A 23,375-nucleotide genomic window follows, 5' to 3' on the forward strand; every position below is an offset into this window, starting at 1 on the left:
CCACCAGTTCATGTGACCTCCCGGGGTGGGATCTACCGGGATGACCTGGTGATTTCAGTTCTCAGCCCCTCGGGGAACACAGCACAAGGAGGGATCATTCCTCCAGCTAACGATGTAAGAGGTGTCACCCTGAAGAGCTTAGACACAGTGGTAAATCATTTCTCCACACTAATTTCTAATCCAACAAGAAATAGTCTGATAGAGGTAAGAAATGTTTCATAAATAAGCAACCAACGTGGGTTTGGAAAAAAAATTTTTTTTTTAAGTTTTATGAGTGGAAAAGGGGTGAAAAGATAGTCCAACTAAGTGATATCTTTCCCAGTCACCAATGGGCATTTTGAAACAGAAGTTGCCTACATAAAATAATTCACCATTTCTCCAGACAGGAGTGAGGACAGATGTTTCCATTTCCAGTTGCTTAAATAACACAACCACACTGAATTGTCTTCTGGAAATTTTCAAACCCCTTTCTGCAAAAGTATACAAAACGAAATGTAACCTCTCTCTTAACAAATACATTCTGAAATAAGGCAAGGATTAATGATCTTCTTATATTTATAAGAGTGTGCTGATAAAAGTAAATGTATTTAATAGGTTACTGATGCTCCTGTGAGTGTATTTCAAACACTGATACATGGCTGATGCCTCCACTGAGCTGTCATTTATGAGCACCACATGATGCAGGCCACTGCTTTGTAAGTTAGAGCATGTCTGCCATCATATGTTAAAGCGGGCACATTTTTCTGCCAAAATGTGGTGTGTACATGCACACAAACTACTTTTTTTATTGCTTCTTTAAAAACACCTATGAAGAATTTACTACTGAACCATTTTACAAGATGCTAAAGCATGTCGTAAATGAGCCATTAAAAACAGTAACTGTCAATTAAATATTAAAGAATTTTATAAATGGCATCTTGATTTCAAGCATGACCAATACCATCTCATCTAAATGAGGTGGTAGGGAGTCCTTTAAACAGGCTCTTCTAGTCGGAGATGATTTAAATTAATTAAATAGATGTGCTGTGTGGTTGTAAGGTTCACACACTGTCATTTTAAGAACTGAGAAGTTCCTTAAAACCACACAGCTCCCTTACTGAAGTGCAGGGACACATTCCTTTCTAATGCAAGTATGGGCAAAGGGTGCATTTTGCTAGTGAAGAAAAACTCCAGCCTTCCAGGGACCATGAAAAGTACAAAAGCCACCATCACTACGTGGACTGAGAGCCTGCACATGTTAAACAGAGAAGATAAACTGGCAAGTGACATATAAATAAAACACACTCACCGAATTCAGGGACACCCAGCACGACTCTGCAGCTTGTTGTCCAAGTGAAATTGCCCAGGTCTGGGACTCAACAAATGTGAACGGTAATGGCAATTTAGCCATAAATCTCTCAAGGCCCAATTATCCTTACTACAGAGGGTTTATTTCTTTTAATTAGACCAGTTTTTAATTGGAAATTTTCCTCTCGTTTCTCATTTTTCAAATAATCAAAACAGAGTATCCAAGGATTTGATTGACCATAATAAACCAACCTAATATTTTGGAGGTTACACAGAAAAGTTTGTATGTGATATGTGATGTGATCTAACTTCTACGTAAAGGATTTTCACTTAAAAAGTTGTACATAAATATTGACAACAGTACCTCTACTAGGTGAATCGCTGTGACAGGGCAGGGAGAGGAGGCAGTTCACTTCAACCAGAATGTAAACCCCTTGAATGTAGAGATGATAAGCTTATTTCTCTTCTACTTGAGTCTCTAACATAAGGCCCTGCACACTGTGGGTGTTAAAAGTATTTTGTTAAATAAATGAATAAATGTAAACTCTAGTTTCGGTCCCAAATGGTCATTTAACCCTATGCTACCCACATTCCTCACCTGTAAACTAATAGTTCAACTACATGACTGCCAAGGGGGTCTTCCACCTATAACAATGACATATGGAGCATTTTAGGAAAAATACAGTGTAATTCAACTATTGATAACACACAGCTCATAGATATATATAAGCACACACACTAAATACAGCTCAGCAGGATTACATAGCAAGACAATACCTATTGCAGACAATATTGGCCATTTTCATCCACTAATTGGATAAATGCTTCTGAAAAGCTTACTCTAAACCTTTACTACGTTTTCAACCTTGAAATCATCTTTTGTTTGACAACAGTGCCCTCTGGTGGCAAAAAAGGGAAGTCTTTTGACCTTGCTACCACGTTAACTGGTTATTGTAAGTACATTAATTATTTAATAAAGCCATATTTATAAACAGAATGTAAACTATCCCCAAATAAATGTAGGATACTATATAATGTAAGGGACAGTTCACACTAAATAGCATCGCAAAAAGAATTCAATCAAAATACACTAATAGCTTCTAAATGAAACGGTAATTATTCATCTGGAATACTACGTATAACAAACACACACAAGCAGGACAGGATTCAGCATTTGCTGGTTCTCCCTGTTACTTCTATAACACAAGTCCACAAAGTAGTCTACTGAAGCTCCCAGTCTATTTAAGGATGCTCAGAATAGTCAACCTGCATGTACTGAAAGCACCGGGTACTGACTTTATAACCAGGACACACTGGGGGAAAACCAAGGATAGGATTAAGTTCTGCCTACCCAGAAGTGACAACATAATTGGAAAAAATATACAAACATGGAGCAACCAAGAGAGTAGGTCATTAATATTTGCCATTGTCTTTTGGAAGAATGAAAATAGAGCTCTTAAGACATCAAGCAGAGTAAGATTAGTGAGGACTGCGGAACTCCAGGAAGACTTCCCAGAAGAGGGGTACAAGAGTGACTGGGGAAAGGAGTAAAAAGGTGTTTGGGGGTGTTTTTTTGGAATTTTTGTTTTTGATTGTCCATTAATTGTTGAAAGGGGAAGATCTGTATATGTGTGTGGGTTTCTTTCATTCAGTTTGATTTGGTGGAGGTGAAGGACCACTAAAGGAAATAACAGAACTCACGGAGAAAGCGGGAAGGGAGAGCAGGTAGGCAAGCGGGGCACAACCTCCCAGGTTCTATATCCATATTCGAGGCATGATTCCTTTAACAAGAATTTTTTGATCAACTCTCCTGCACCAGTCCTGGGCTGTGCACACAGGACAGATAGGTCCCAATGTCCAGGGGCTTGCATTCCAGCAGGGGAAGACAGACAGACAGGAAAACAATGGCGAGTAAGATAAATATGGATTGAGGCAAGTATTGCAGAGACAACAAGAGTGAAGAGTGTGACACAGACTGTCTGGGCTGGGAAGCACGGTGAAAGGTCCTATTCCCTCACTGAATGTGGACTCTAAATTTGGCTCTGAGCTCCCTAGTAGCCAAAGTGAAGAGTGAAAAACAATCAATTATAGGATGTACAATAGCCATAAGATAAAAAATTAGTATACTTGGTACCAAGGCCTGAGATTTGAACCTCACAAGTTAGTTCATTACTTTGCGTCCACATGGAGTGTCTGAGACACTGGCTGAGGATGTGAGAGGATAACTTAAAGAGGCCTGACCATCAGCGTCTCTACGCTTGGGACAGCTGGCCAGATTCGTTCTCTTGTACCTCTAGATTGAGACCTTTGCCTGTGCCAAACAAGCAGTTGATAAAATGTTTTTTTCCAGTTTTTCTGGTAGTTAGTAATTTTGTTGCATTAACCTGTAAGACAGACACCAGCCCCTCTGAGAGAATGAAGGAGACAAATGGGAGATTGCAAGGCGTGAGGAAGTGTAACAGAGGACTGGCAGGGGTTGGTTTAAGGTAAGTAAGAATGTGAGGAGCAAGCAGAGGAAAGTGAGCACAGCCAGGGGACCCAGAGGCAGACAAGGTGAAGAGGGGGTGGGATGGAAGGGGACCCCCAAGGGTACACGTCTTACAGCTTTAACGAAGATAGGTCCCAGCCAGCAGTGATTCCTAACCAACCACTTCACCGGAAATTCAGGTCATGTTACATGTGACCCAAGAATCCAGAAAAACGTTCACAGGCGCCAGAAGACACTCAAAAGCCCTATCTGATTGTTCTATTGCTCATTTAATGCTCAGAACAACCTGAAATGGCAGGGTTGTTTTGTTTTTCCTCTCTGTTTAACCAGGGAGAAAATAGTTCCACTGCCTTGCTCACGGGCACAAACAGAGAAAGTGCTGGACTCAGGATTCCAAACCAGGCTGAGAGATTCCACCCTCTGGGAGGGAAAGGGCAGAGAACATAGAAAAAAGTCTGGGAAAACCAGAGAGGAGGCTGGAAGCAGTAAGCGGTCAGCCCAAACTGTTTGATGATCGGAGTTCGTGCAAGACAGAGAGTGCAACTCAGACAGTCTCCAGGTCAACATCGGAGCTGACATAATGGAGCCCCCTTAACAACCGGCTATAGTTAAGGAGGGAATACGTCACATTAATTTCAGCCACATATCCACTTTTTCATATGTAAACATTGTGAAAGACATGAAATACCTATCAAATAATGTCAATGAAAATTTACCCTGAGCTGAGATGCACACGGAGCATACAAAATACATTAGATCTTAAAGATGTCGTTCAAAGAAAAAAACCTACCTCATTAGTAATTCGTAGTATTAATTACATGTTGGAAAAACAGTATTTTAGATAGACTGGATTGAATACAATAGGAAAGTTAAAAACAAAATGCAGGCATATTAGGTATAACCACAAGTTGTTGTCCATAGACAACAATACACTGGTTTATTTTTTGCTTCATCTGGAGAAACCTTTTGACATTCACAGCAGTTGTTTTAGACTCTTCTGTGGTGTGACATCACTGACTCAGATAAAGGCCTCTGAGGTCAGGCCTCTTATTCAGGATCTACAAAAGAAACAGCTCACATTTATAATGCATTTCAACCAGAACCTGAGTTCTAAGAAATCTGTATGTCGAGTCCACATTTTCACATAAGAACTCACTAACTATGCTTCATTTGGGCATCAGGGAAACATTCTGGCAGCAATTAGCCCATATAAGGAAATAGTAGGGCATGACCCCATAATGCCAACACACAAGAGATGCATGCAACACTTTATGAGACTTCTAAAGCAGAAAAACACAGGAGCCTGGGAAGAATCTCTCTTTTCAGCCATGAGTTTATGGCTTCAAGGGAATAGATGCACTATTCATCCCTAAATGGAAGAAATGAATGTAAAAACTAAGACTATCATAATCTGCTATATAACATAAAAATGCACAAAATGCAGGTTAATCATTGTGACTTACAAGACCTTTAACCTGTAATTAAAATAACAGAGTCGCCTGAAAACTCATCGATATAGTCAATTCCAAAATACCTTTGGCAACTGAAGCCACAGGAGGCAGAAACAGTGAAATTCCAGTATTGCCCAGCTCTTTGTTCCAGTCCTTTAGAGCCTCCCTGCCCCAGGGCCTTTGCACATGTCATTCTTTTTGTTCAGAGTCAGACACATGCCTTTGTCCTTCCCCACCTAGTCAATTCCTGTTTCATCTTCATCTCTCAGGGCAACCATCACCTCCTCAGGGAAGCATTCTCATAATTACCAAGTAAAAATTACTAAATTTGAGTCTTTTCTTGATCTTCAGAACTGCACTGTGAAAGTCACCTGAAGCTCTATGTAGGCAAAAATCAAGAATCTTTGCTCAGCCTTGCATCTCATCTCTAGTCCTGCCTAGAGGAACTATCAAAGAGACTAGCATTCAACAAACATTTGTTGAATCAATGACTAAATCTGAAGACCTAAACTTCACTAGGATGTCCCCTTTCCCTAACAGATCTGGATTTTCAATCACTGTTTCCACACTGTGGCAAAATTTCTAACTGTAGACACTTTCTCAGGTGTGGATCCAATGCATCACTACTGCTTTGGCCGAGCACTTCCCAGCCTCCTGCCATCAAACCTAAGAGTTGGGGCCGCGTGAGCGGCTGCATAGTTCAGCCACTCATGCCTAATTCAAGCCACCCCAAGTGAAGTTTCCTGTTCCTGGAACCTAAAATTGAGACTGAGAGACAGCTCGTCGTTCTGGAATGCACCGCTGAAGGAAGAAGATAGAAATTTGGGAGTTGTGAGGCAGCCACCGCTCTTTCGTTACGTGCAAGGGGAACACAGAAAGCCAGTCTGCACAGCAATGAGGCTCACACCGGTGTGCACAGAGCAGAAACGAGGCAGAAAAGCATCACCCAGGTCCGTGAGGAGCATTCCAACTTCAGCCATTCCTCGGCCTGCCCCCATCCCTTCCTCTGGATTCCACAAGATCACCTCTAACTTTTTAAGAAGTAAATGATAATTTTCATTGTTGCTTGGCCTAGCTGGAATGAGTTTTTAATTGAATCCAAATACAATTATCCCATTACACAGACAAGCAAATTGAGCCCCAAGAAAGTATCTTCCTGAGGTTACAGTGAATTGGTAGTAGAGCTGGGCTTCATACCCAAGTCTTCTGACACAAGAGAACTCGGTCTGAACTGTCCAATTGGTAGCTACTAATAAGCTACATGTGGCCATTTAAATTTAATGAGTTAGATTTAAAACTGAGTTCAGCAGCAGCACTGGCCACATTTCAAGTGCCCCAGAGCTCCACGTGGTAAATGGCGTTGTACTGAACAGCACCACATTAGAAATCTTTACAATCAGAGAAAGTCCTATTGGCCAGCGCTGCATCCCCGACAGGTCAGTCATCTCCATTTGTTAAATCAAACGTGAACTGCAAAAGTTCCCTTTGGCCAACAGACCAACGTAACAGAACACACCGGAAGGTGAGCAGGTCTTGCCGCCCCCAAATTTGGGTTCTCGGCCACTACTTCACATCCTGTCAATGGGCAAATCACTGGAGCCCTCCAACCCTCAAGTTCCTCAACTTGAAAACGGATTTTAAAAAAGCTGCTGGCTTACCGTGAAGTTCAAATAAGGCACAATATAGGGGAGGGCTCTGCAAACTGCTCCTGGACTGACATGAGCCGTTACGATGAGTGACCACAGCAGGGACTGCCACTTCCACAGCCCACATCAATGCCAGGCTCTGCTCTCAGGGTTTCCTATGCAGTCACTCACCTAAATCCTCCCCACATGCTTTGAGGCAGGCTATGCCATTCTCTCCATTCACAGAGGAGGGCATATGGATGCAGAGAAGTAATAGGACTTGCCCAAGGTCAGCTACCATGCAGCAGGGCTGGGATATGGACCCGGGTTCCAAAGTCTGCCTTCCTAACCACCAGACACCAATACCTAACAATGGGCCTCCCCTCTCCTTCCCTTTCACATCTACCACCATTTTCCCGGCCAAAACCCATACCATTCTCTGTGTGTATGCACACTCTAGTTATGATCTTGTCTTTTGGGTGTTCTCTTCTACGATTTTTCACCTTGTGTGCGTATGCTTTTGTATAACTTTTGTGTAAGAACCTTACCGGACACAAAAACAACTGATGTCAAAACAAAAAGCAGGCTTATGCCTTCTTCCACCGTATGCAAAGTAGAAATGAGCCGAAAGATCCTGCCTGAGAAAACCTGACAAACCATGTTAGTAAAATCACTTTGCAAAGTATTTTCAATCTAATATGTAATTTCAGACATCATTGGTTCTCCCAATCAATGGCCATTTCTATAACAGATGAAAGAAAGAAAGAAAAAAAACACACACACACATAGCAGAGACAAGAATCCTGAGCGATCACACCCCAGCATTAATATCACCTTCATTAGCACTTTCTCTGCCCTAGAACGGCAGGTACAGTGCTGGGCAATGCTTTCCTTCAGCTGACAGGAGGGTGAGGCAGGAGCAGAGGGTCACCACCCGCCTGGCAAACAGCAGCTTCCGCACAGGCCTTAAAGCAACTGCCAATCCTGAGACCAGGGATTCTGAATCTGGGTCTTTGAACAGAATTCAGGGGCCCATAAACCAGAATGAAGAGGGAAAAAAAAAAGGTATCTTTATTTTCACTAACCTCTACTTCAACTCCACTGTTTCCATCACATATCAGTGTCAGCAAGAGACCGCAGCAGGTATTCAGCAGCTCCTATGACTTGGTCACAAACAGAAACCACAGTATTTTCAAGTCACAGTGCAGTTTGGTGCAGATGCCTCCAAATATGTGTCTGTCACAGCCTCACACAGCTAACGGATCTGCCTGTGCACTGCCAGAGAAGCACATGCTCGAATCACAAACTGCTTTAATGTTTTGATCGCTACATTTCGGTCTAGTTGGCTTCCTTTTTAATCCTATGACTTTTGTTTTATGCATTTTAAGACATTATTCTGAGACAGGATCTACTGGCTTGAGCAAACTTCCAAAAGGACCATGGCACAAAAGAGGTTAAAAGATCTACACCCTAGGAGCTGGCAAGCCCCTAACCTGCATGTACAGCATCACATCGGCCCTCTCCTCCTCTCCCATAGGTAAGGGAAAACTTTCAACCATCAGTCCTGCTCCACTGACACAGGAAGTTTGAAAGGAAACTCACAAATGATGCAATGACTTCTGTGTAAGGCATAAACCCATCACAAAAGCACCAGAAAACAGTTGCAGAATGATTTTGGGATGGTTAAAAAAAAAAACACAATTTGCCCTGTAGAGAAAGCGCCATCATTTCAAACACTTTTTGCCACCACTATATGTAACGCATTCCAACTTGCAAGTGTAGAAATAGCCTCATTATCCTCACAGAGGTCCTTCAGAAAGTCTATTTCAAAGCAAGTACCTCTGAAAGTTAGCCCACAATCTAAGAGCCAGTGCTATAAATACACATGGCCCAGGAAAGCAACAGCAAGTTGGATTCCATGGCTGTGTCTTCAAGAAAGAAACTGCGAGAGCTGGAGGCTGGCAGTTTGCTCAGTGAAAGGCTATAAGGAAAGACAGACGAAGTTTCAAAGATCTTTAGCATAACAGGTGTGAGAAGTCCAAGGGCGGAGAGACCCTTGTGATGCTAGAAAAGATAAAATACATAAGCAGGCAAACTAATAAAGAGATTCATAGGGCTCGCCCAATTTATATCTCGAGGGTCTGTGCAAAGGGCAGGCAGCAATAAAGTGAAGGGAACAGCATGAATGGGGTATTGGGTGGCTTCTCCCAAAAGCAGAGCCTGAGACAAGGATCTAAGAGTACATGAATGAGACCGCTGACATGAGTAATGGCAGCTGCATTCCGCCAGGGCCTCCCCAAATGGTCTGAAAGAATGGCTCCCAGAACCATCCACTGAAGGACAGGAAGGGAAAGCACTTCTCCATCGGGCTCCACCAGGGACAGTAATTCCAAGGTGCTTCTGGGCTGTGTTTGCTTGTATGCCACTGAGTCATGAGAGGCCCGGTGAGAAAGCCACAAAGATGCACAGCAAACGCCAAAGAGGAGCAGCTCAGGCTGCGGACCAGCTGGTACCTCGTGCTGTATCCTTCGCTCCCACAGGGTCACTCTGAACTTGCTCGGTCCTTCACAGCTCTGACAGGCTGGGGGATATGACATGGGTACCAGACATATGTATGACCCAGGAGAAATGTAGAGAGGTAAGATTTTTCTTCTACAGTTTTATCCTCTGTTCTGAATTCTAACATTCTCCACTCCCAAAATATTTCTGAGCCCAACATGTGCTAGACACTGCCTCCCGGCATGGGGACACAGCAATGCCCAGGACAGGAGAGGACTCTGCCATCTGAAAACGAGTATTCCAGATATTGATAAGAAGAGCTGATGACAGGAAAAGGAGAGATGAGAAAAGGAGAGAGGCCAGAAAGGAGAATTTAGCAAGGGTGGTCAGGACGGTTGTTTGGAGTTGGACCTGATGAAAGAGTCAGCATGGGGTATGTGGATGAAGAGCCTTTAAACAGAAGAAACAGCATATTCCAAGGCCCTGAGGTGCAAAGCACCCAGCAAGTGCACTAGTCAGGGCCCTGACCCAGAGGGGTGCAGGGAAGCATTCCCCACACCCAGGGGTTCTCATCAGCCAGGGAGGTAAAGTATCCTGTGGACACTGGCTCTCCGATGGTAACAAGTTCTGTACAGTACACAGGATCCTCTGTCCAGGCCAACTTCCAGGCAAACTATTTATTTTCTTTTTCTTTTATCATCACAATTTCATCCACAGATCACTGAACTTGGGAGTTTCAGTGTTAGCTGGGAAAGACCCAAACTGCCTGTGTCCCAGGACACTGGGCAATGGAGGGAGAAAAAAAAAAGTAAACCACAAAGTAATTTCACATCTGAGGAAGAGCAGATAAGCCGGCAAGAATAGGCACATGTAAAGTGAAATAACGTTGTGTGCACACAGCAGGCCAGATAAGGATGCAGGATGCAGACATAAGGTCTCTCAAAGGGTCATGTGCCCTCACCTCCTTAGACTGGCAAAGCCCACCCTGCGTCTCCCTTCCTTTCTCGCATCCTGGACCATGATACAATGATTGGCGTAACAGAAAATCAGGTATTGATTTCTCACATCCCTCCCTGGGCATTAGACATGAAGATCTTGCCAGTCCACAGCTCTTTAATTTCAGTTATTTGGGGCCACTTAGCCTCAAGAGGCTTGGTGTGAAAATAATAATCGCTGCCATTAGAAAGCTTTTATTTAGTACTAACTAGATGCCAAACACTACGTTGAAAACTTGTTATTTACATTGACTCAGTCAAGGCTTGAATCAGCCTTCGGAGGTTAGGACCTCCTTGCAGGAAATTCAAATACAGCAAGGTCAATAATTTGGCCGAAGTCATAAAACTGATGTTCACGGAAGTGGGGATCTGACCCAGCAAGCGTCTGGCTCCGCAGTCTTTCTCTTAACTACAAGCTCTGGCATATTGTTAAACCAGGGATAACTGCACAGCTGACTTCCCAGGCAACAGCGTTTCGAAGGTGTCAGAAGCCCAGCTGTATGGAAGACCCTGTATCTTGTACAGAGGCTCTTTTGCCATCTCAAAACCAGTTTCCATAGTACATTACATCATGAAAGGGTCTCAATAAAGCGATATGAGCCAAGAAAAAAAAAGGCAAGGGAGAGAGGGTTCAGAGAAATTGATCTTCCACTAATACCCAAAATAATCAAAGAAATTAATACTCCTTGTCCAAAAAGAAGGTGGATACAAAGATATGCACCCACTGTCATTCCCAATGTAACAGTTTTCTATCTAGCTGGCTCCTTTAAAGTCATCTGCTTTGGGGAACGCCTTGATCCTCAAATGAAAAATCGTCCAGCCTCTGATACTGGTGTCAGGAAGGCAAAAGGCTGGAATGAGCTGAGCCCAGCAGAAAATGCGCAGAACTACAAAAGGGCTATTTTTGTTATGCTCGGGGCCAGGAGAACAACAAGAAGACAGAGCCTCCTGCTTGGAGAGGCTGGTGTGATGCTCATGGGTGACAGCAAGTGGAATTACTCAACCCTCAGTCCATACCTTGTTCTGTCAAGAAGGATGAGATGCTTTCAATAAAGGGTAGAGGGGACACTGGTTAGAGGGAACTGAGGTCCAAAACAGGTGCTTCGGTTGTCAGAGTGCCAGCGCTCACTGACTGAGTCAAAGGCTTCTGACCTGATGAATTAAACCCTGTGCTACTGATGGCATGAGGTGTGAAACAGAGAAAATATCATTGGCAAATTCTGAGAAATCCTGGAGAATACATAATGTACCAGCAAATGAAAAGGAATGCAAACGGAGGCTCTGCCCACCATGGATCACCACGCATCTACCAATCTCACAAAAAATTCTTAGAATGCCGTTTCTAACTCCTGGAAGCCAGGGAGAAACAATGATTACTTAGAATCAGCATGGGATTCATACCAGGAAACACCCATTCACTTTTTCCTCTTATTGAAGTTGACAATCAAGAGACTATTAGGGTCATAGAATCTGGAATTCAAGATATTCTAAGTTTTTGTAAAACCCCCAGTGCACAAATACAAAGAAATGCAGGCTAGACATATTGAAAATAAGCAGACTGAATACCCCACTAGAAGTTTCCTCTCAAAATACTGATGAATTACGTCTATGTCAATTTAGAGTATAATCTCTAGTGGAGCACCCCTGGGCTCTATCCAGAGCCCCATCTCGTCCATCTTCCTACCAATAGTTTGGCCAGCATTTCACTCACATGTGGGGATGCCCTGGAACTAGGAAGGAAAACAAAACTGAAAAAATGCCAGTAAGGGGACCAATCCACTGAAAGTTAACAAAATGAAATTCTCAAGAGGTAAATGCAAAACTACATTTGGGTGTAAAATACATGAGTGGACAAATCCAGGATGGAAGAAACACTGCCCTCAGCACACAGGAAAAGGTTGCTCATAAATGTTATAACTGACTGTGGGTTTAAAATGAGGAAGACAATAGGGCTGCAAAAAATGTTACATGTTACTTTGATCATATGTGTCATTAATAAAAGTTTATTACTTAAAACAAGAGGAGGGATGATTCGGTTATACTCTGAATTAGCTAGACAGGAATGAAAGATATTATATAATTCAGCTCAATTACAGATCAGACAATCCAGGGTTCATTCAGCTCCACTGCCATTTATCAGTGTCCCATAGCACTTCCTGCCATGATGGAATGTTCCAGATCTCCATGCAATAGTCCCTCCCATATGCAGTGACGGAGCTCTTGATATGGAGCCAGTATGGCTGAAGAACTGAAGTTTTAGTTTTATTTAACCCTAATCAATTTAAACTTATGTAGACAAGTAATGACTCTATAGCATCTTACTACACTGACGGACAGTGACTGCAATGTGGTCGGGGTTGGGGCTGGGAAGACCTGATAAAATGGGTGAATGCCGAAACCACAATCTGGCTCATGTGAAATCTTCATAAGATTGTATATTAATGATACCTTAATTAAAAAAAAAAAAAACTTACATAGCCACTTACAACTCATGGCTACCCAATTGGGCTACACACCTCTAGACAAAGCCATACACCAAATGGTGGGAGTATCTGGGAGGACCGCAACCCTGCTAAGGCACAGGGAGACAAAATGACAGTAGTATTTAACATCGGAAGTGCTGTCTGTTGGAAAATGGATTAGAAATATTCTTTGGAGCCCACTGGGCAGAAGTAGAACTTAAAGGAACTACAGTAAGATAAAAATCAAGGCCATGTAGACATAAGGGTTTAATAATTATGACAATGTCCATGTTGTAGGGCAGGACGCACAGCTGTGGTACTCAGCACCCAGTACCCAGCTCCGCCTGGCCCCCCACAGGAACTAATTCTATTGAATAAGTAAATGAGTGAATCAATCAGTGAAATAAGCTATCCGAAGGGATACAGATGCCTCAAAAGACAATGAATTCCCCCAGGGTGAAGGAGTCCCACAGGAGCCACTTGCCAGGGTTCCTGTGGAAAATTCAGGCAGCCGTCAAAGGGCTGCTAGACTAGATGCCTTTAAGGTGCTTCCAGATCTGCTAAAAGTTCCACGTCTGCCATTGGATGGGTTTGCGTTCAATCCTGACACTCACTATTTATGGGATGACCTCAGGTATCTTCTGCTAAGTAACAGATTCCTACAAACTCGGTGACTTCCAACAGCACACACTCATTATCTCACAGTTTCTGTGAGCCAGGAGTCTGGGCACGGCTCAGCAGAGCGCTCTACTTAGGGTCTCGTGAAGCTGCAATTGAGGTGTCGACCAGGGCTGGGTACTCATCTGGAGGCTCAACTGGGAAAAAACTGGCTTCCCCACATGTGTGGCTGCTGGTACCATTCTGTCCATCACCCTTCTCGGTGCAGGGCTTTTTGCTGGCCCTCCGGCAGAGTTGCTCTCAGCGCCTAGAGGTCATCTGCATCTCCTTGGCATGTGGGATTCCCCAACTTGCTCACTTACATCTCCAAGCCATGAAAGACAATGTCTACAGCAAGCCTGCTAACAGGCAGAGTTTACATAATGTAACATCATCACAGACGTGTCATCCCACCAGCTTGGCTGTGTGCCACTGGCTAGAAGCAAGTCAGGTCCCACCCAGACCCAAAGGGGTTGATTTAGAGGTGTCAAAGCCAGGAGAGAGGATCACACAGGGCCACCCTAGTGTCTGTGTGAGTGGTTTGGCAAGTCAGCACACCAGCTCTCCTCTATAAAAAGGCCACTAACAGTGCAATGGAGTCATTATGGGTACATGTACTATACAAACTTACTTTAGCAGGGTACCCAGGGTTCAGGTTTGCCTCCACAACAGCATTTCAACCTCACAAAACAAATGTAGCAGGCTAGATTTAGCTAAAGAGGCTTAAGATTAAAAGAGAAGAGAGCCAACCCCGTGAGCCAGAGAAATACTTAAGAATTCTCAGCCCATCACCCAACTGTAGACCTTTGATAGTTGAAAGCAGAATTCAACATTTATTCTACAAATTTGAATGCCTTGACTTCTGCAAGTTGACACTCTCTTTGTTCCTGCCTATGGACTAGCTCAGTGGTTATCAAATGTTAGGGCTTAAAAACTCTTCTACAGGGTTGTATGCAAAAATAACTCATGGGAGTTTTTTTTTTGTTATGGGACATACTCTTGTGTTTGATTTTTCTTTCACACACTTAATTCAGCACCACATCCCCTGTGCAATCCAGACTCTACTGTCCCAACCTCATAGGTTTGTCCTAAAGCAACATCACTGAAAGGGTGACACAACGCTTGGTACTTAATTGCCTGATAAATATCAACACTTACCTCCTATTAAATTACAATAAAACAATTTAAATTTGTAAAATTATAAATAAACAATGTAAAAAGAATGTGGTGATGTTTTCCTGCAGGATTTGCTCATTTTAATTTCACATGCCCAAAAAGAGGGTCAAACTCTGCATCCTTCTCTTCTGCTGATTTTATATTTCAGTAACCACAGCCCCAAAAAATGTTAAGGGTGCTGGCATATTCTGAGCAGCTTGCTGCTCAAAGATGCTGCTGATGTTTGAGGGGAGAACAATTATGCTAAGCCAATCGATAAAATGAACTGTAAAGATTAATCCACCATAATCCACTTTTTTTTCCTATAGAAGCCTGCATTTGGAGATGTCTTACTGCCTTCCCCATGCACCTATCATCTTCTCAGAAGACAAAGACAAAACAGCAACCATTAAAAGGTGCTGTCCAATGAGACACAGATTTTTTTTTATTTATTTATTTTTTAAAGATTTACACTCCCTGTGGATTGAGAGGGTAAAGAGAAACGGGGACATTAATGAAGACAGTCTGTGTCAGGCACTGTCCCCAGGCAAGCTCATTTACACTCACATCCACCCGAGGTGATGGGTATGATCCATCTGTTTTACAGCGAGAGGAACAGGAGCTTTGAGACAGGTTAAATGATTTGCCCAAAGCCAGATACACACATACATACCCACTCTTTCTCTCCCCTTGAACTGGAATTAGAAGCTCTACCCTCAGAGGGGGGTCCTCTAAAGAAGAGCAATTCTCCAGCATAGCAAAATCCCCAAAATGAATCACTTGTTGAATAAATATTGTGAAAGTATATGTGTTGGACACCACCAGCCAATGCGTGGCATATAAATAAACCAGAGAGGCACTGAGTAGGGGAGACACGAAAAAGCAAGATCACTTACGATCTTGGGGTAGCAGGCAGGGAACAAGAGGGAAGACTTAATGTATGTATGTCCAAAAAGGTTAAACAGAAAAATAAAATGCCGTAAAGCTTCCTGGGGAGGATGTATGTACGTCAGGATGCAGGTGGAGCGGCCTTCGCTCAAAGCCCTTATTAGTAGTAATATGTTTCTTACCCGCGCAGAGGGCTCTAGTGACAAGATCATCAGCTCAAGCGCTGAGAAATCATTCCAATTCTCTGCCCCTCACCTCTGAGGCATCCCTCCCCTCCCCTTAAGCCCCTTGGATCAATGTTTCATCTGCTTCGTTCCAGCGAATCACTGATCCCTCTCCTTCATTCTTTGGGTCTAGGCTCACAGAATGTTTCCTGCACCTTTATTCCATTATTTCTATTCTATTATTTTCCCTGTTGTTTTCCAACTTCCCAAGACATTAAAGGGAAGCCCATGCCTAAAGGGTATATGAGCCAATTTCCTTTTCTACACCTGCTAGGGCCCCTTTAATCACGAAACATTGCAAATGGTCTGCAAACCAAAATGCCCCTTCCGCGTTGGCCAGTCCCATTGAATCTGGGTTTTTTTATTTGCCTGCACAACAAGTAGATCAAAAGGGGGGAGGGGGCGGTGAGGAGATAGCAATGATTAAAAGATTGTCACAGCTCAAGGACATAACCAAAGTGTTAGATGTCGGACTTAACTATGGGCCACTAATTAAATGCAAAACAGTAGCATAATGTGAAATAGGAGCAACAGTTTATCGGGCTTTTATTTAATTTTTCTGCACAATGAATGAATACCCCTGGCTTCCCCCATCCCAACCCCCGGCATTTGCAAAGTGTCTGGGAGCGAGCAGCCCACCGCTAACCGATTCCCACTCATCTCTGTGTGCGGCTGCATCCAGACAGTAACAGGCTTAGCTGAAAACTGGGAGGGGACCAAGGCACGGTGGGCTCCCATCCAAGTGCTCCCAGATTCACGGCTGAATCCCCAAGAGATCAAACTCAGTTCTTCTTCGGTTAAAGCCTGAAAATGGAGAAGCCCTAAGAATACTCTCTCTGGGCCTCAGAAAACCACTAGAGATTAACAAAGTGGGAGGAAAAGATGTTGGTTCTCCAACAGTTTCCTCTGGGTTGATGCCAAACTGCTTGTGGACCTCACCTGGGGGTTCAAGGTATTTACCCCGGTTCTTCATGCAGGACGGCTGCCAGCAAAGGCATGCTCGGGAAGGAACCCTGCCCCCAGGTATCTCCCCAGCCAGGTTATACTCAAAGATCCACTTGTAGGCTTATTAAAGAATTTTCTGTCCTAGAGGAACACAGAAACTAACTAACTTTCAGCTACTCAGTCATTTAAACAGCCCTAATGACACTCATTTTGACTAACCACCACCAAAATAAAGAATAACAGCTACAATGGCTGCTTAAGTCTAATGAAAACTTCCTCTGTGCCAAATGCTGTGCTGTGTGCTGGGCGGGCCTCTCCCATCCAGTTCTCACCTGGTGTTTTCTGTTGTACAGATGAAGACACTTGTAAGGGCTACACTGTTTGCCCAGGGTTGTGCAGAGAGGACTGAAGCCAGGATTTAAATCCAGGTGAGTGACTCCCAAGCCCCATTTTCTAAAGGCCACCCAGTTCTGCCCCTTTCCCATCTGGTGACTGAGCAGGGCAGCAAAGTAAAACTGGTCAGCGGGGAGCAGAACAGAGGGCACAGGGGGTGCCGCACTGCCGGCCGGGGCCGCAGGAGCCCAGGAAGAGGGGGAAAGGTGTACTGGAAGGGACAGGGGAAGGCTGACAAAGGCACAGCTTGTTTATGTAGCAGAATGGTTGGGGGCACAGCCTCTGGAGCCAGACCACCTGGGTCCAAATTCCAGTTCAAATTGGGAGCTACTGGTGTTCAATTTAGAGTGCTGTTCTTTGCCTGCTCACTCGATGGCCCCGGGCCCTACCAAATGGTGGTCATTTGGAGAAACCAGTGTTACTAATCTGATTGGTGTCGAAGAGACATTCTCAATTAGAGACAGAGAGAGAGAGAATGAGATTCAAGCTCTGTAACTCACGAGCTGTGTGAGCCTGGCCAGATGCTTCCAGACTCTGTTCCTGTTTGCTCATCTGTAAAATGAAAACAATAATCCTCCTCACCCCAATTAAACAGGCTCCTATATGTAAGGGTTTGGAATTGTGATTGGCATGTGATAAGCACTATGTACGTGTTAACTATGTTTTATTCTTTATTATTGAACATTTCAGGTAGGAAATAGCCCTGGCTCAAACCCTCAGTTCAGAGAAAAGCAAATAATGGGCAACAGAAACAAGAGTGTATGTCTAGCAAAAACACGTATGAGAAGGTTCATAGCAGCCTTATGCCTAGTAGCCAAAACTGCAAAAAAATCCAAACATTCACACCAGAAGGGATCAGTACAAAGCGGCCCGTGTAACACAGGAAGTACTATACAGTAGTGAAGAACAACTGCCACACACACCCCCACAAACAAAACATGGACCAGAAAGCTCAGATGGGAGACTGCATATTATATGTTCGCACTTGTATGAAGCTGTACAAGAGGCAGAGCAGCTCTGTAGCAGGGGGAGACTAGTGGCCACCTGAGAGGAAAGGGTGTGGCCAGCAGGGGGCACAAGGGACTCATCTGGGTGCTGGAAATTCCCAAGGAATGGTTTTTCGTAGGCGTGTGGGTAAGTGCAAATTCACTAAGCTCTAATGATTAAGATTTGGATACTTTAAGTTACCCCTAAAAACTAACAAAAGGTACTGAGTCAGAAGGGAGCACGTAATTTTACACACAGTTCATTTCTTTTTCCATTTTACTAAATAAACGTTTTAAAGGTTACTTAAGGAGTGATATATTTAGCCTGTATTTCAATAAGCAGAGCAAACACTGTGTAATATGACCCAGAATAGAAGTCCATTTCAGTGAAAGTATGGAAAAATATGGAAAAAAATAAATAAAAACCTATAAAGGCAATGTACAAATGACTGAAATTTGGAAATCGCGAGGCTCTGGAGCAGCACATGCCTTAGCTATGGTGGGGAACTCAAACTGCCTTTATTCTGGTCCAGGGGTGGGTAAGCTGTGCCCAAGGATGAAATCCAGTGCCCTGCCAGTTTCTGTACCACCTGTAAACTAAGAATAGTTCTTGTATTTTTAAATGGTTAAGGAAGTCAAAAGGATAATATATTTCCTGACATGTGAAAATTACATGAAACTCAAATTTCAGTGTCGATAAGTGGACTGTTATGGATCACAGCCGTGCTCATTCATTTAGATTGTCCCTGGCTCTTTGCCTACTACCGAGGCTGAGTTGAGTAGTCGTAACCAAGAACACAAAGCCTAACATATCTATTCCACGGCCATTTACACAAAGTTTGCAGCTCTCAGCTCCCATCCTCACCGCAGCTGCCATCCCAGTCATATACTCCTTAGTCCTTTCTCAGTGAGAAGCTGTTCTCAAACACCCACCATGATTAGCTCCTGGTTCCAAATTCTGACTTAATAAAGCACCCAGTATGCATCTAAGCCCTGAGTTCTGACTGGATGGCAACTAGAGCACTTTTAGGGGATGCTTACCACAAATCACGAACTAACATGAGTGAACATTATGACTTTCTTTATCACACTGTAAAACTGTCCGTTTTTGTCTGGAATGCTTACTGGGCCCTCGGATTAATTCTTGCTTAGGACCAACCAATGGTAGAGTCCTCTTCTGTTTTCAAGCGATTAGTGCATCTTTACAAGATAAGCACTTAAGGTTGTTGTCTTAATGACAACAGAAAATAACTGGGACACTAATGGACTGACAAAAAAGTTTAACTGTCAAACGGTGATGGAAGATGAATGCTCCCACCTCTGAACTTTCAATAGGCTTTCTCCCTCCACGTGGCATACCCTTCCTCCAGTCTCCATGGTAGCTAAATTTCTCTTCACAGAATAAAATCTCACTGAATGTAGAAGCCATATTAGAATGAAGCACTGCCTTATGCAAAATGTGCATTTGAGAAATAAATGGAAAAAGGAAGAAATTTAGAGCAACTTCTATCCTCATTCAACAAATATTTTATTGATCGGGCTATGCTGAATTTATTTGCTCATCTTCTTAGATTTTAAGTGACGATTTCTCTTTCTGCAAAAGCAATAACTATTTTTGACAGACGAGTTCAAAACCTACCAGGGTGAATGTGTACTTTCAGAAACAGGGTAAATACTTTGCAAGTGTGAAAAATTCTTTCTTGTGGAATGCTGTTTAAGAAAAGGTGTGAGGTTCCTATTGGCTCTGTCATAATGTTAATCATTTATGAAATTCTGTGGTTCAGAGCTCAGCAATTGGTGTCATTTCAGGTAGTAAATACACATTTCCTGTCAAAACACATCAAATGGATAAGACTTCAATTTATTTGAGGACGAGTGGTAACTAACTTCAATATTGGCAATTTGGGGAATTCTCTGGTGGCTTTTAATAGCCTTGGCTTTTCTCTTCACTTCTTGCCCCCAAACCACAGAGTTATCTCCAATGGACCCTCCCCAGAAATAATTCTCACTCTCTCTGTGTGTAGCATTCCTCCCTCCAATTCCAAATCGGTCGTGTAGTTTGCCTTTCTGTCACCCAGGTTTTCCAGAACTAAAGCTACACCTACATATAACTCAAAAGAGCATTCTGGATTTGCAAACTATGAATCCTTCTACCATATTATGAACTCATTAAGGGTTGGGTTCTACCTTCTTTTTCACTGCATTCTGCCTGTATCCTTTCATCTCACCACATCTAACAATGACACTGACAATAAAGGCTTCAACACAAAAAAGGATTGCTCTTCTACAAAAATGAAGTGCAGTGACAGGCAGGCCAAAGCATAGTCATCAATACCTCAAGCTGCATCTATCTTTCTGCTCTGTCTTCTTCCCACCTGCTTTTCATCCTCAAGGTCACCTCTCAGACCAACATGGCTGCTGGAGCACCAACTATTGCACCACATTTCAGAAGTTAAGAGATCCAGAAAGGGCTCTACTTTCAATTTTAAGAGGATCCCCTAGAAACACCACCTGATACTTCTGAATATATCTCACATGGCTACTATAAGGTCAAGGAGGCTGAAAAACAGTCCTGATTCTGCACAGCATGTGCCTGGCTAGAAATCAGAGTTCCATTACAAAGGAAGGGGAAGGATGGCTATTATGTGAGCAAGCAGCATTGCCTCCATTACCCTGTATTGTATAGAGGGTCCACCAATGATTAAATAAATGAAAGAAATACAGATTCTCCAACATGGTACCTTTCATCAGCTCAGGAAACCTCCCAGAAGATTCTACTCCAGCATCCTGGAAGGCACCCTTCACCACTAGACGTGAAAGCTCTTCTCAGACGGGTCAGTATTGCATCCTTCCTCATGTCAACATAGTAACAGATTTCAGATGTACATTGTACCTTAACAGGACTTCTTAGGAGACTGAGGTGTTCTATGGTTTGAATTTTCAAGTTTTGTCTTCTGAAATTTAATTATAAAACCAAGGGTGATTCTATCTCATCCAAACCCAAGTCACAGCTTTCCACCCTTGTGTGTCAATGCGGAAAAGACAAAGCTCAGAAGAACGATGGCCTTTACTGGGCATCCAGTGAGGAGGCACAAGCCCAAATTCTGAACTCAACGCCTCTGAGTTTTAACACCGATGCCCAGACTTAGAGATGATCACTACAGGTTGGCAGAAGGCAACGTGGCTTCTGGCAGAACTTTTAGGAGTAACAACAGAGCACATTTACACACTGGGCTGCAGTTTTCAAAGCATTTCTACATAGTCAGCAACTGGAAACCTCCACCAGTGCTTTTTAGGAGGCCAGAGGGCTGTCGCTTTGAGTAGGTGAGGCATGTACGAACTTGAGGAAGCTTAGAAGATGAGAGGGAGCCGGCCAGAAAAAGGAATAAAACTAAGGATGCATGTTCCAAGGAAAGGAACATCAAATACAGAGCCACTGAAGAAAGAATGAGTTTCGTGCCTTCTAGGAAGCAAGGGGTGGCCAGGAGTTTTCAAGAGAGTAAGCAAGATAGCATAGAAAGAAAATCAAGCCACTGGCAACCACCATCTCTCCACCCTGCTTCTAATACAACTGCTACATTTCCCACAACCAAATGCATTTCCAACACAGGAATCTTACCTACCTTCCGCCTGTATCATCCTCATTCAATCTACTTCTAAAACTATCTTTCAAGAAAAGAGAGAGTATTTTTTAATAGCAAGGTATGCCTAATTTTAAACCATATGCAAAATTCCAGAATCATAAAGCTCCACTGACTTGAAAAGCAAATTTTCCACAGAATTCCTGTCCCCGGTGATTTCAAAATAGACCTCAATTTGTGAAGTTTAAAAAATAAGCTGTACAAACAAAACAAATACACAGGGTCCTATTTTTATACAGCTAGAGTAAACCTTCAAAATATCCCTCTGCAAAAACAGAATTCCAACCCCCTGCCATAGTATTTCAACCGAGCAGGCCCTGAACTTCACTGGCTCCTCTGGCCTGTAACTTGGAAGGTCCACTGCTTCTAACAGCCGGAGGAAAAGAAAAAACAAAACAATTTTTTTAAGTACCTGGGCATCTATCAACCAGCGTTTTCAAGGGCAAGAAAACTGCAGCGTCCAAGGAGCAGGCTGAGTGCTTAAGGTTAATGGCTGCATTTACATAGCCATCAATTCACTTTACAAGAAACTGCTCCGTAGAGCCCAGCAGCTCCCATCAGGTGGCCCAGTCAGGGCAGGAGCAGACAGGAGTCTGTAAACTACGGGAGGAAAATGCCTGATAAATCTTAACAACACCGCCTTGCTTTCATTAGCTTATTTCTCTCTCAATTTTCAGTGAGTCTTGGGCTTCTGACTGAACAAAAGAGACTACCCTTCCACCTCTTGACGAGTCACTTTCTAAACATCTGGGGACTGGAGTAAAATAGTAGCTGTACCTCCACCTGCACAGCCTGGAATGGTGACCACCACACACACGTGGCCATTTACATGTAGAGCTAAATTAATTAAGATGAAACAAAATTTTAAACTCAGCCCCTTGGTCACAATATAGCACAGTTTTAAGTGCTCAAAAGTTGCAAGCAGCTTAGTGGCAACAGTAGGGGACAGCACGATTTTAGAACAGGTCCCTCACTGCAGAAAGTTCTACTGGAACTTGTAAGATTATTTATAATGTCCGGGGCCTGACCTGTTCTGGAGTGCCTATTTCTTAATTCCAAGAACATGTAATGATGTGTCAAATGAAAGAGCCTTTCTGCAGTCCTCACATTCTCCGGATGCATTCTGAAGCAGCTTGACGCTCTAACACACACCCTCGGAGCTGGCGATGCCACTTGCACTCCAGAAAAACACTAGCAAAGGGCTACCAAGAAGCATGTAATTATGAGGTGGCATTAAATAGGATATACTGCATCTCAGGTATGAACTTGTTCAAGAATATTCTCGTGATACTCTCTGCAATAGAAATAAAAAAAGGAAAGATCTAAATGCACACCTGTAGGGAACAGCGAAATGAAATACAGTACATTCCTAACAGAACATAAACGGGTGATGACGGAAATGGACACAAGCTATGTATGTATCAGCGTGGACAGAGGAGTGAAGACAAGAAGACAATGGTAAGTGACCGATGCAAATTCCGAACCGGAGTAGAGTACATTACCGGTTAAGTGAAAGAACTCATACACAATACTATATATTTAATAAACATGCATAACTCAAATCACAAAGAGAAAAGTTTAATATATTTTGATGTTTCTACATTATAATTTTTAAGTAAAGTTAAATGCCAGAGATGCTTCCTATTCTGTTGACTGGTTAAGTGTTGACTTTGAACTTC

The 23,375-nt window shown here is 43.1% G+C and overlaps 1 protein-coding gene across 3 annotated transcripts in view; it reads right to left on the reverse strand.

The window, feature by feature from the left end:
- The window catches only part of TAFA4 (TAFA chemokine like family member 4), a 156,409-nt gene that overhangs the window by 122,165 nt on the left and 10,869 nt on the right, over positions 1 to 23,375 (reverse strand). Inside the window, exon 2 of one of the 3 annotated variants that reach the window (XM_073230886.1) lies at positions 7,937 to 8,126. The exons of the other annotated variants lie outside the window; for them this stretch is intronic. The gene's annotated coding sequence lies outside the window, so the exon portion shown is untranslated. The remainder of the gene's footprint in view (positions 1 to 7,936; positions 8,127 to 23,375) is intronic. 3 annotated transcript variants of the gene reach the window in all.

The sequence above is a fragment of the Manis javanica genome, chromosome 3 (assembly GCF_040802235.1).
Source record: "Manis javanica isolate MJ-LG chromosome 3, MJ_LKY, whole genome shotgun sequence".
NCBI lineage: Eukaryota > Metazoa > Chordata > Mammalia > Pholidota > Manidae > Manis > Manis javanica.